This window comes from Pristiophorus japonicus, chromosome 2 (genome assembly GCF_044704955.1).
Source record: "Pristiophorus japonicus isolate sPriJap1 chromosome 2, sPriJap1.hap1, whole genome shotgun sequence".
Taxonomy (NCBI): domain Eukaryota; kingdom Metazoa; phylum Chordata; class Chondrichthyes; family Pristiophoridae; genus Pristiophorus; species Pristiophorus japonicus.
Window position 1 is genome coordinate 27,160,870 of NC_091978.1, and position 14,511 is coordinate 27,175,380.

Here is a 14,511-nt window from a genome sequence, read left to right on the forward strand (position 1 = left end):
AGATTAAGGGGTGATTTAATTGAGGTGTTTAAGATGATTAACGGAGTTGATAGAGAGAAACTATTTGCTCTGGTGGGGAGAGTCCAGTACAAGTGGGGCGTAACCTTAAAATTAGAGCGAGGCCATTCAGAGAGTGCTTCTTCACACAGAGGGGAGTGCAAATCTGTAACTCTCCGCCCCCCTCCCCCCCAGCCCCACGATTAGATTCTGAGGTTGTGAAAGGAGCTATATCATTGCAAGTCGTTACTTTCTTGACTTCACATTGGTCAACAATACCTACTGAAAATCGTGCTCGCTCCTCCTTGTTTTCAAATGCCTCCATAGCCTCATAGCTCCCTATCTCTGAGACCTCCTCCAGCCCTAAAACCCTCCAAGGTCTCTGCCCTCCTCTAATTCTGGCCTCGATTTCACAGTGCAAGTTGAGGAGCTCTGGTGATGCTGCTGGCTTCAGTGTTCATAACATCTATGCGAGACCCTGTAAAATTGTACTCCTCTGGCTGGTTAATAAAGGGGAGGTTACTGTGTAGATTTATTTAAACAGCAAACAAATAGTAAAGATAACTAACACCGCTGTCTTCGAGGATGTGCAAATATACCCACTGTGACAGGAGATCTGATTTGTTTCGGTATTGCAGCTGGTGTTTTAATATGTCACCAGCACACAGAAGGAGCTTAAAAGAAATGAATCACTGTCTGTATCTTATCAAAGGGCCCACATTCATTTCCTCTGAGGGATTGCTGGGCCAACCTGTGATGAGGCAAATACATTTAAACTGATACAACCAGGGTTAGGAGGTCATTGCGATCTGGCTTTTTAAATTGCCTGGGCAATGAGTGATGATCCCAGCTCAAAAACTGTGCTGACACCCCATAAAAGGGCTGATTAAGTGCAACCCAAACCAAGTATCCACTTAAAATACCTGCTTAAAAGAAAACTATGTGAGACTTTTGGCTTTGAAAAAATAATGACTTGGGCGACAGTTCAGCATCTTCGTATGGGACACCTCCAGCCGCGTAATCCCTTTCCCATCACAGTCCTACAAGAAATTCTGGACAGGGGGTGTGTGTGTGTGTGTGTGTGTGTGTGTGTGTGTGCATGTATGTATGTACATATGTATGCATATGTACGTGTACGTATATATGTGTGTATGGGTATGTACGTCTGTGTGTGTGCATGTATGTACATACATGTGTATGCATATGTACGTGTGTTTGTCCATGTGTATATATATGCGTGTGTGCGTATGTACATTGTGTGTGTGTGTGTGTGTGTATGTGTGTGTGTGTGTGTGCATGTAAATACGTCCATGTGTATGCATTTGTACGTGTGTTTGTACGTGTGCGTACATACATGTGTGTGCTTATATACGTGTGTGCGTTTGTGTGTGTGTTTGGGGCAGAATGTACATTGGCTCCCGGTCCGGCAACACCACAATTTTTAAATTCTCATCTTTGTTTTCAAATGCCTCCATGGATTCATCGCTCCCTCTCTCTGTGACCTCCTCCAGCCCTAAAACCCTCCAAGATCTCTGCGCTCCTCCAATTCTGGCCTCTTGCACATTCCCAAGTTTTATCGTTCCACCATTGGCGGCTGTGCCTTCAGCTGCCTGGGTCCTAAGTTTTGGAGTTCGCTCCCTGAATCTCTCTACCTTTCTCTCCTCATTTAAGGTGCTCCTTAAAGCCCATCTCAGTGACCACCTGTCATTATATCTCCTTATGTAGCTCGGTGTCAATTTTTGTCTGATAACGCTCCTGTGAAATGCCTTGGGGTGTTTTACTATGTTAAAGCTGCTACATAAATGCAAGTTTTTGTTGTGAGGTGTGGCTCCATTATATTTCCATTGCAGCACGATATTGCAACGTTTCTAATGGCAATATTTTAATGGAACCGGTGTTCTCTCCAAAAACCTGCTGTTAATATCCGTGTCTAATCCGTGCAGGCCCTGAGATACCAAGAAAGCTTCAAGATGGCGGTAACTAAATGATCAGGCTCAGTCTTTGGAACCTATCTGATTGCGGTTCATGGGTAATTAGCAGAAGGCCCACTGATCGGCATTTAGCTCTGGGTCAGTGAAAGTACTTTATCACATCAGGGAGCTGCTTGGCTGGCTGCATGAGTTGAACATAACACACACAGGGAGAGATCGGGATCACTGCGCTGAGGATAATTACCTATAATAGCTTCTTATATAAATGGTAGAACCTTTGACATCACTGTACTCTTGCCAAATCCCGTTGTTTTATTGCAAACTGCATTGCAGTTGTCAATTATTTTATGTTCTTTTGACTTTAAAATGGGTATAAGAGAAAGTGTGGTGTTGTATTGAGGGTATAAAAATGTCAATGGAAGAAAGTCTTAGATTTATATCGTGCCTTTCACGACCACCGGACGACTCAAAGCGCTTTACAGCCAATGAAGTACTTTTGGAGTGTAGTCACTGTTGTAATGTGGGAAACGTGGCAGAAAATTTGCGCACAGCAAGCTCCCACAAACAGCAATGTGATAATGGCCAGATAATCTGTTTTTGTTATGTTGATTGAGAGATAAATATTGGCCATGATACCGGGGATAACTCCCCTGCTCTTCTTCGAAATAGTGCCGTGGGATCTTTTACGTCCACCAGAGAGAGCAGATAGGGCCTCCGTTTAACATCTCAGCTGAAAGACGGCACCTCCAACAGTGCAGCACTCCCTCAGCACTGCGCTGGAGTGTCAGCCTACATTTATGTGCTCAGGTCACTGGAGTGGGACGTGAACCCACAAGCTTCTGACTCATAAGAACATAAGAACATAAGAAATAGGAGCAGGAGTAGGCCATACGGCCCCTCGAGCCTGCTCCACCATTTAATATGATCATGGCTGATCCGATCATGGACTCAGCTCCACTTCCCTGTCTGCTCCCCATAACCCCTTAAGCCCTTATCGGTTAAGAAGCTGTCTATCTCTGTATTAAATTTATTCAATGACTCAGCTTCCACAGCTCTCTGAGGCAACGAATTCCACACATTTACAACCTTCTGAGAGAAGAAATATCTCCTCATCTCAGTTTTAAATGGGCGGCCCCTTATTCTAAGTTTATGCGCCCTAGTTCTAGTCTCCCCTATCAGTGGAAACATCCTCTCTACATCCACCTTGTCAAGTCCCCTCATAATCTTATACGTTTCGATAAGATCGCCTCTCATTCTTCTGAATTCCAATGAGCAGAGGCCCAACCTACTCAAACTTTCCTCATAAATCAACCCTCTCATCTCCGGAATCAACTGAGTGAACCTTCTCTGAACTGCCTCCAAAGCATGTATCATCATCATAGGCAGTCCCTTGGAATCGAGGAAGACTTGCTTCCACTCTAAAAATGTGTCCTTAGGTGGCTGTACAGTCCAATATGAGAACCACAGTCCCTGTCACAGGTGAGACAGATAGTCATTGAGGGTAAGGGAGGGTGGAACTGGTTTGCTGCATGCTCCTTCCGCTGCCTGCGCTTGATTTCTGCATGCTCTCGGCGATGAGACTCATGGTACTCAGCACCCTCCCGAATGTACTTCCTCCACTTAGGGTGGTCTTTGGCCAGGGATGCCCAGGTGTCCGTGGAGATGTTCCACTTTATCAGGGAGGCTTTGAGGATGTCCTTGTAATATTTCCTCTGCCCACCTTTGGCTCGTTTGCCGTGAAGGAGTTCTGAGTAGAGCGCTGGTTTTGGGAGTCTCGTGTCTGGCATGCGGACAATGTAGCCTGCCCAGCGGAGCTGATCAAGTGTGGTCAGTGGTTCAATGTTGATGTTGGCCTGGTCGAGGACGCTAACATTGTTCCTCCCAGGGGATTTGCAGGATCTTGCGGAGACATCGTTGGTGATATTTCTCTAGCGACATGAGGTGTCTACTGTACATGGTCCATGTCTCTGAGCCATCCAGAGGGCAGGTATTACTACAGCCCTGTAGACCATGAGCTTTGTGGCAGATTTGAAGGCCTGGTCTTCAAACACTCTTTTCCTCAGGCGGCCGAAGGCTGCACTGGCACACTGGAGGCAGTGTTGAATATTGTCGTCATTGTCTGCTCTTGTTGATAAGAGGCTCCCAAGGTATTGGAAATGATCCACGTTGTCCAAGGCCATGCCGTGGATCTTGATGCCTGGGATGCAGTGCTGTGCGGCGGGGATAGGTTGGTGGAGGATCTTTGACTTACAAATGTTTAGTGTAAGGCCCATGCTTTCCCACACCTCAGTAAATACCTTGACTATGACTTGGAGTTCGGCCTCTCTATGTGCACAGACACAGGCATTGTCCATGTACTGTAGCTTGATGACAGAGATTGGGGTGGTCTTTGACCTGGTCTGGAGATGATGAAGATTGAACAGATTCACACTGCTTCTGTAGTTTAGTTACACGCCAGCGGGGAGCTTGTTGACTGTGAGGTGGAGCATGGCAGTGACGTAGATTGAGAAGGGGGTTGGAGTGATGACTCAGCCCTGATTGACCCCAATCTGGACATGGATTGGGTCTGTGATGGATCCGTTGGTAAGGATCACGGCCTGCATGTCGTCGTGGAGCAGGCGGAGGATGGTGACGTACTTTTGGGGGCATCCGAAACGGAGGAGGATGCTCTATAGACCCTCGCGGTTGACAGTGTCAAAGGCCTTTGTAAGGTCGAAGAAGGCCATGTATAAGGGCTGGTGCTGTTCCCTGCATTTTTCCTGAACCTATTGCACATTAAAAATCATGTCCATTGTGACCCGTAGGGGATGAAATCTGCTCTGTGACTCCGTTAGGAGCTCCTCAACCACAGGGAGAAGACGGTTGAGGAGGACACTAGCGACGACTTTCCCAGTCTCTGTAATTGCTGCTGTCAGACTTGTCCCCTTTTTTAAAGATGGTCACGATCACTGCATTTCTGAGATCTCCTGGCATGTTCTCCTCCCTCCAGATGAGAGAGATGAGGTCATGTATCCATGCCAACAGTGCCTCTCGGCCATACTTCAGTGCCTCAGTGGGGATTCCGCCCTCACCCGTAGCCGTGTTGTTCTTAAGCTATCTTATGGCTTATTCTACCTCATGCCGTGTTGGGGTCTCACTGTGGTGGTGGCGGGTAGCATGCAGCAGGATGGAGTCGAGAACACTCGAGTCAAAAGCAGAGTCTCTACTGAGGAGATCTTTGAAGTGCTCCTTCCAGTGGGCCCTGACTGCCTCGGTGTCGTTGATGAGTGTTTCCCCATTCTTGGCCAGCAGTGGGGTGGGACGTTGGGTGTTTGGATCGTAGGTGGCCTTGACTGCGATGAAGAATCCTTGCACATCATGGCTGTCGGCCAACTGCTGTAGAAATGAATAGAAGCCCAACCTTCTCAACCTTTGTTCATAACTCAAAACCCTCATCTCCGAAATCAACCTAGTGAACCTTCTCTGAACTGCCTCCACAGCAAGTATATCCTTTCGTAAATATGGAAACCAAAACTGTACGCAGTATTCCAGGTGTGGCCTCACCAATACCCTGTATAACTGTAGCAAGACTACCCTGCTTTTATACTCCATGCCCTTTGCAATAAAGGCCAAAATTCCATTGGCCTTCCTGATCACTTGTTGTACCTGCATATTCTTTTGTGTTTCATGCACAAGTACCCCCAGGTCCTGCTGTACTGCAGCACTTTGCAATCTTTCTCCATTTAAATAATAACTTGCTCTGACTTTTTTCTGCCAAAGTGCAATGACCTCACACTTTCCAATATTATACTCCATCTGGCAAATTTTTGCCCACTCACTTAGCCTGTCTATGTCCTTTTGCAGGTTTTCTGTGTCCTCCTCACACATTGCTTTTCCTCCCATTTTTGTATCATCAGCAATCTTGGCTACGTTACACTCAGTCCCTTCTTCCAAGTTGTTTATATAGGTATATAAAAAGGAAAAGAATGGCGAAAGTAAATGTTGGTCCCTTAGAGGACGAGACTAGGGAAATAGTTAAAGGGGAACATGGAGATGGCAGAAACTCTGAACAAATATTTTATATCAGCCTTTACGGTAGAGGACACTAACAATATTCCAACAGTGGATAGCCAAGGGGCTATAGGGGCGGGGAGGAACCTAACATAATCACAATCATTAAAGAGGTGGTACTCAGTAAGATAATGGGTCTAAAGGCAGATAAATCCCCTGGACCTGATGGCTTGCATCCTAGGGGCTTAAGAGAAGTAGCGGCAGGGATAGTGGATACATTAGTTGTAATTTACCAAAATTCCCTGGATTCTGGGGAGGTCCCACCAGATTGGAAAACTGAAAATGTAACGCCCCTATTTAAAAAAGGAGGCAGACAAAAAACAGGAAACTATAGACCAGTTAACCTAACATCTGTCGTTGCAAAAATGTTGGAGTCCATTATTAAAGAAGCAGCAGCAGGACATTTGGAAAAGCAAAATTCGGTCAGGCAGTTAGCATGGATTTATGAAGGGGAAGTCATGTTTGACAAATTTGCTGGAATTCTTCAAGGATGTAAAGAACAGGGTGGATAAAGGAGAACCAGTGGATGTGGTGTATTTGGATGTTCAGAAGACATCTGACAACATGCCACATAAAAGGTTACTGCACAAGATAAAAGTTCTTGGGGTTGGGGGTAATATATTAGCATGGATAGAGAAATGGCTAACTAACAGAAAACAGGGAGTTGGGATAAATGGTTCATTCTCAGGTTGGCAATCAGTAACGAGTGGGGTGCCACAGGGATCAGTGCTGGGACCCCAACTATTTACAACCTATATTAACGACCTGGAAGAAGGGACTGAGTATAACATAGCCAAGTTTGCTGATGATACAAAGATGGGAGGAAAGCAATGTGTAAGGAGGACACAAAAAATCTGCAAAAGGACAAAGACAGGCTAAGTGAGGGGACAAAACTTTGGCAGATGGAGTATAATGTTGGAAAGTATGAGGTCATTTGGCAGATAAAAAATCAAAAAGCAAGTTATTATTTAAATGGAGAAAGATTACAAAGTGCCACAGTACAGCAGGACCTGGGTGTACATAGAAACATAGAATCGTAGAAATTAGGTGCAGGAGCAGGCCATTCAGCCCTTCAGGCCTGCACGTCATTCAATAAGATCATTGCTGATCATTCCCTCAGTACCCCTTTCCTGCTTTCTCTCCATAACCCTTGATCCCTTTGGCCATAAGGGCCACATCTAACTCCCTTTTGAATATATTTAACTAACTGGACTCAACAACTTTCTGCAGAAGAGAATTCTACAGCTTAACAGCTCTCTGAGTGAAAAAGTTTCTCCTCATCTCGGTCCTAAATGGCTTACCTCTTATTCTTAGATTGTGACCCCGGTTCTGGAACTCCCCAGCAACGGGAACATTCTTCTTGCCTCTAACCTGTCCAATCCCGTCAGAAATGTATATGTTTCTATGAGATCCCCTCTCATCCTTCTAAACTCCAGTGGATACAAGCCCAGTTGATCCAATCTCTCCTCATATGTCAGTCCTGCCATCCCAGGAATCAACCTGGTGAACCTTCTTTGTACTCCCTCAACAGCAAGAATGTCCTTCCTCAGATTAGGGGACCAAAACTGAACACAATATTCCAGGTGTGGCCTCACCAAGGCTCTGTACAACTGCAGTAACACCTCCCTACTCCTATACTCAAATCCTCTCATTATGAAGGCCAACATGCCATTTGCCTTCTTCACCGCCTGTTGTACCTGCATGCCAAACTTCAATGACTGATGCACTATGATAGGTCTCGTTGCACCTCCCCTTTTCCTAATCTGTCACTATTCAAATAATATTCTGTCTTCCTGTTTTTGCCACCAAAGTGGATAACCTCACATTTATCCATATTATACTGCATCTACCATGCATTTGCCCACTCACTTAACCTGTCCAAGTCACCCTGCAGTCTCTCACAGCTCACAGCTCACACCGCCACCCAGCTTAGTGTCATCTGCAAACTTGGAGATATTACTTTCAATTCCTTCATCTAAATCATTGATGTATATTGTAAATAGCTGGGGTCCCAGCAATGAACCCTGCAGCACCCCACTGGTCACTGCCTGCCATTCTGAAAAGGACCCACTTATTCCGACTCTCTGCTTCCTGTCTGCCAACTAGTTCTCTATCCACATGAATATATTACCCCCAATACCAACTGCTTTAATTTTGCACATTAAGCAGTTATGGGGAGCGGGCGGGGAAGTGGAACTGAGTCCATGATCAGATCAGCCATGATCTTATTGAATGGCGGAGCAGGCTCGAGGGGCCGTATGGGCTACTCCTGTTCCTATTTCCTATGTTTTTATGTTAATATAGATTGTAAGTAGTTGGGGTCCCAGCACTGATCCCTGTGGCAACCCAGTGGATACTGATTGCCAAACTGAGAATGAATCATTTATCCCAACTCTCTGTTTTCTATTAGTTAGCCAATCCTCTATCCATGCCAATCATCATCATAGGCAGTCCCTCGGAATTAATGAAGACTTGCTTGCACTCTAAAATTGAGTTCTTCGGTGACTGAACAGTCCAGTATGAGAACCACATCCCTGTCACAGGTGGGACACTGTCAACCGTGAGGGTCTATGGAGCGTCCTCCTCCGTTTCGGCTGCTCCCAAAAGTTCGTCACCATCCTTTGCCTGCTCCACGACGACATGCAGGCCGTGATCCTTACCAAGGGATCCATCACAGACCCAATCCACATCCGGACCGGGGTCAAACAGGGCTGCGTCATCACCCCAACCCTCTTCTCAAACTTCCTCGCTGCCATGTTCCACCGCACACTCAACAAGCTCCCCGCTGGAGTGGAACTAAACTACAGTACCAGTGGGAACCTGTTCAACCTGCGTCGTCTCCAGGCCAGATCCAAGGTTATCCCATCCTCTGTCGTCGAGCTACAGTACGCGGACGGTGCCTGCGTCTGCGCACATTCAGAGGCTGAACGCCAAGTCATCGTCAACAACTTCACTGAGGCGTACGAAAGCATAGGCCGACACTAAACATCTGTAGGGCAAAGGTCCTCCACCAACCCGTCCTCGTCGCACAGCACTGCCCCCCAGTCATCAAGGTCCACGGTGCAGCTCTGGACAACGTGGACCACTTCCCACACCTCAGGAGCCTCTTATCCATGCCAATATATTACCCCCAACCCCATGAATTTTTATCTTGTGCAATAACCTTTTATGTGACACCTTGTCCGAGACGAGTGTGCTACTCACTGAGCCACAGCTGACATAGCAGATCAGCCATCATCGTGATGAATGACAGAGCAGGCTCGAAGAGACAAATGGCCTACTCCAGCTCTTCGTTCTTATGTTCTTATGTGCCATCTACTGTCTCAGGTGGGCATAGGAGATTGTAGGGCACGATTTGAAGAAGTGCTGGTAAGTTCTGCCAAGATATCTTGGCTAAAATTTGCTGCTCAACCCACACAACTTAAAACTTAAAACAGATCATCAAACTCATTGCTGTTTGTGGGAGCTTGCTGTGCTCAAACTGGTTGCTGCCTTTCCCACATTACAACAGTGACTATATTTCAAACATGCTGCAGTAGCTGTGAAAAAAAGACTTGGATTTATATCGTGCCTTTCACGACCATCGGACGTCTCAAAGCATTTTGGAGTGTCGTCACTGTTATAATGCAGGAAACGCAGCAGCCAATTTGCGCACAGCAAGCACCCACAAACAGCAATGTGATAATGACCAGATAATCTGTTTTTTTGTTATGTTGATTGAGGGATAAATATTGGCCAGGTCACCGGCGATAACTCCCCTGCTCTTCTATCAAAATACTGCCATGGGATCTTTTACATCCACCTGAGAGAGTTGAAGGGGCCTCGGTTTAACGTTTCATCTGAAAGACGGCACCTCCGACAGTGCAGCACTCCCTCAGCTCTGCACTGGAGTGTCAGCCTAGATTTATGTGCTCAAGCTCCTGGAGTGGGACTTGAACCCACAATCTTCTGACTCAGAGGCAAGGTTGCTAACCACTGAGTCACGGCTGACACGAGAGGCACTATATAAATGGCAGTCCTTTCTTTATAGCTGTGAATTTTCCTCCGCATCCCACCTGAAAAGTGGGGGCAAAGCTTGCTGGCGAGGCCTACAGCCGCTGCACTGCACGGACCTCAATTTTCCTCACTCTGCCCCTGTTGGAGCATTGACGATATCTCTTTCTCTGCAACCAACCCCCCACCTCCGTGCAAATGGAGCGCCCAGGTCCCCAGCCCACTGATCTTCCGTTCATTCTCATTCTCACAGTCCATGGTGCTGCCAGGTGAAGCTTAGCGATAGCCCCTAGGATAGCAGTGTGAAGACCCCCCTTCACGTGCCTGATTGTGGGGAGAGGGTCTTGTAATTGCCACTTCTCCTTCGATATAGTCCCCAGTACTTAACCGTGGCCCAGTGGCAGATTTCTGGGATCTTCTGCTCCTTTTAATCTGGTTCCCATCTCTTCTAATGCTGCAGCAGGGTCCCCATGGCAGCAGCATTTGGAGCTTCCTGCCGGACGTTGGCAGCCTCCCACTTCCTACCCGGAAGCCCACCGGCGACCTCCCATGAATGTCTAATCATTTGCGGGAAAAAAGGCAAATCCATCAGGCAGTGGTACTGAGCGACATAGGAGGCAGATGGATGTGGTATGAAGGGTATAGTATGCTAAGGAGTATGAGAGAGATAGAGAGCGTGTATAGCAGAGTTTAAGAGTAGAGTATTGTATCCCTGCATCTCCGTGTGGGTTCAAGTCCCACCCAAGAGACGTGCACAGAATCCAGGCCAAAACTCCCATTGCCAGTCGTGAGTGAGTCCTGCACTGTGGGAGGTGCCATTCTTTGGCCCCGTCTACCCTCTCAGGTGGGTGTAAAAGATCCCATGGCACTGCTCGAAGAAGATCAGGGGAAATTTTCCCTGGTGTCCTGGCCACTATTTATCCTTCAACCAACAGCACTACAGCAGATTGTCTGGTCATTATCACATTGCTGTTTGTGGGAGCTTGCTGTGCGCAAATTGGCTGCCATATTTCCTGCATTAAAACAGTGACTACACTCCAAAAAGTACTTCATTGGCTGTTGAGCATCTTGGGACGTTGTGAGGTTGTGACAGGCACTATGTTGGGCTGACTACAGTACTCTTCATCCTCATTCCTTCGAGGTGCAGATTGAGTGCAGTGTTGAGTTTTGGACACCAAAGCATAAATAAAACATCGAAGTCCTGGGAGTGGTGTGGAGAAGGACCACAATGTTGATTCTTACTGTCAGAGAGCTGAGCGCTGAGCAAATTCAAGAAAATCATAATCTTGTCCTTTCAGCTTTGAAAGAAATAATAAAACACTTGCATTTTTATAGCAGCTTCCGGAAATACTAGGGGACCGAGGGTCTAGTGAGAAGGAGCAACTGAAGGAAATCCTTATTAGGCATGAAATTGTGTTAGGGAAATTGATGGGATTGAAGGTCGATAAATCCCCGGGGCCTGATCGTCTGCATCACTGAGTACTTAATGAAGTGGCCCTCGAATGCCGATAAATCCCCAGGGCCTGATGGACTGCATCCCAGAGTACTTAAGGAGGTGGCCTTGGAAATAGTGGATGCGTTGACAGTCATTTTCCAACATTCCATTGACTCTGGATCAGTTCCTATGGAGTGGAGGGTAGCCAATGTAACCCCACTTTTTAAAAAAGGAGGGAGAGAGAAAACAGGGAATTATAGACCGGTCAGCCTGGCATCGGTAGTGGGTAAAATGATGGAATCAATTATTAAGGATGTCATAGCAGTGCATTTGGAAAGAGGTGACATGATAGGTCCAAGTCAGCATGGATTTGTGAAAGGGAAATCATGCTTGACAAATCTTCTGGAATTTTTTGAGGATGTTTCCAGTAGAGTGGATAAGGGAGAACCAGTTGATGTGGTATATTTGGACTTTCAGAAGGCGTTCGACAAGGTCCCACACAAGAGATTGATGTGCAAAGTTAGAGCACATGGGATTGGGGGTAGTGTACTGACATGGATTGAGAACTGGTTGTCAGACAGGAAGCAAAGAGTAGGAGTAAATGGGTACTTTTCAGAATGGCAGGCAGTGACTAGTGGGGTACCGCAAGGTTCTGTGCTGGGGCCCCAGCTGTTTACACTGTACATTAATGATTTAGATGAGGGGATTAAATGTAGTATCTCCAAATTTGCGGATGACACTAAGTTGGGTGGCAGTGTGAGCTGCGAGGAGGATGCTGTGAGGCTGCAGAGCGACTTGGATAGGTTAGGTGAGTGGGCAAATGCATGGCAGATGAAGTATAATGTGGATAAATGTGAGGTTATCCACTTTGGTGGTAAAAACAGAGAGACAGACTATTATCTGAATGGTGACAGATTAGGAAAAGGGGAGGTGCAAAGAGACCTGGGTGTCATGGTACATTAGTCATTGAAGGTTGGCATGCAGGTGCAGCAGGCGGTTAAGAAAGCAAATGGCATGTTGGCCTTCATAGCAAGGGGATTTGAGTACAGGGGCAGGGAGGTGTTGCTACAGTTGTACAGGGCATTGGTGAGGCCACACCTGGAGTATTGTGTACAGTTTTGGTCTCCTAACCTGAGGAAGGACATTCTTGCTATTGAGGGAGTGCAGCGAAGGTTCACCAGACTGATTCCCGGGATGGCGGGACTGACCTATCAAGAAAGACTGGATCAACTGGGCTTGTATTCACTGGAGTTCAGAAGAATGAGAGGGGACCTCATAGAAACATATAAAATTCTGACGGGGTTAGACAGGTTAGATGCAGGAAGAATGTTCCCAATGTTGGGGAAGTCCAGAACCAGGGGTCACAGTCTGAGGATAAGGGGTAAGCCATTTAGGACCGAGATGCGGAGGAACTTCTTCACCCAGACAGTGGTGAACCTGTGGAATTCCCTACCACAGAAAGTTGTTGAGGCCAATTCACTAAATATATTCAAAAAGGAGTTAGATGAGGTCCTTACTACTAGTGGGATCAAGGGGTATGGCGAGAAAGCAGGAATGGGGTACTGAAGTTGAATGTTCAGCCATGAACTCATTGAATGGCGGTGCAGGCTAGAAGGGCCGAATGGCCTACTCCTGCACCTATTTTCTATGTTTCTATGTTTCTATGAAATAGTCGATGCATTGGTGGTCATTTTCCAACAGTCTATCGACTCTGGATCAGTTCCTATGGACTGGAGGGTAACTAATGTAACCCCACTTTTTAAAAAAGGAGGAAGAAAGAAAATGGGTAATTATAGACCGGTTAGCCTGACATCAGCAGTGGGGAAAATGTTGGAATCAATTATTAAAGATGAAATAGCAGCACATTTGGAAAGCAGTGAAGGGATTGGCCCAAGTCAGCATGGATTTATGAAAGGGAAATCCTGCTTGACAAATCTTCAAGAATTTTTTGAGGATGTAACTAGCAGAGTGGACAAGGGAGAACCAGTGGATGTGGTGTATTTGGACTTTCAAAAGGCTTTTGACAAGGTCCCACACAAGAGGTCGGTGTGCAAAATTAAAGCAGATGGTATTGGGGTAAAGTACTGACGTGGATAGAGAACTGGTTGGCAGACAGGAAGCAGAGAATCGGGATAAACGAGTCCTTTTCAGAATGGCAGGCAGTGACTAGTGGGGTGCCGCAGGGCTCAGTGCTGGCACCCCAGCTATTTAAATTATACATTAATGATTTGGATGAGGGAATTGAGTGTAATATCTCCAAAAAGGCTGCAGGATGACTTGGATAGGTTAGGTGAGTGGGCAAATGCATTGCAGATGCCGTATAATGTGGATAAATGTGAGGTTATCCATTTTGGTGGCAAAAACACAAAGGCAGAATATTATCTGAATGGCGGCAGATTAGGAAAAGGGGAGGTGCAGCCAGACCTGGGTGTCATGGTACATCAGTCATTGAAAGTTGGCATGCAGGTACAGCATGTGGTGAAGATGACAAATGGTATGTTGGCCTTCATAGCTAGGGTATTTGAGTATAGGAGCAGGGAGGTCTTATGGCAGTTGTACAGGGCCATAGTGAGGCCTCACCTGGAATATTGTGTTCAGTTTTGGTCTCCTAATCTAAGGAAGGACGTTCTTGCTATTGAAGGAGTGCAGCGAAGGTTCACCAGACTGATTCCCGGGATGGCAGGACTGACATATGAGGAGAGACTGGATCGGCTGGGCCTGTATTTACTGGAGTTTCGAAGGATGAGAGGGGATCTCATAGAAACATATAAAATTCTGACGGGACTAGACAGGTTAGATGCAGGAAGAATGTTCCTGATGTTGGAGAAGTCCAGAACCAGGGGACATAGTCTAAGGGTAAGGGCTAAGCCATTTAGGACTGAGATGAGGAGAAACTTCTTCAGTCAGAGAGTTGTTAAGCTGTGGAATTCCCTACCGCAGAGAGTTGTTGATGCCAGTTCATTGGATATATTCAAGGGGGAGTTAGATAAGGCCCTTACAGCTAAAAGGATCAAGGGGTATGGAGAGAAATCAGGAAAGGGGTACTGAGGTGAATGATCAGCCATGATCTTATGAAATGATGGTGCAGGCTCGAAGTGCCAAATG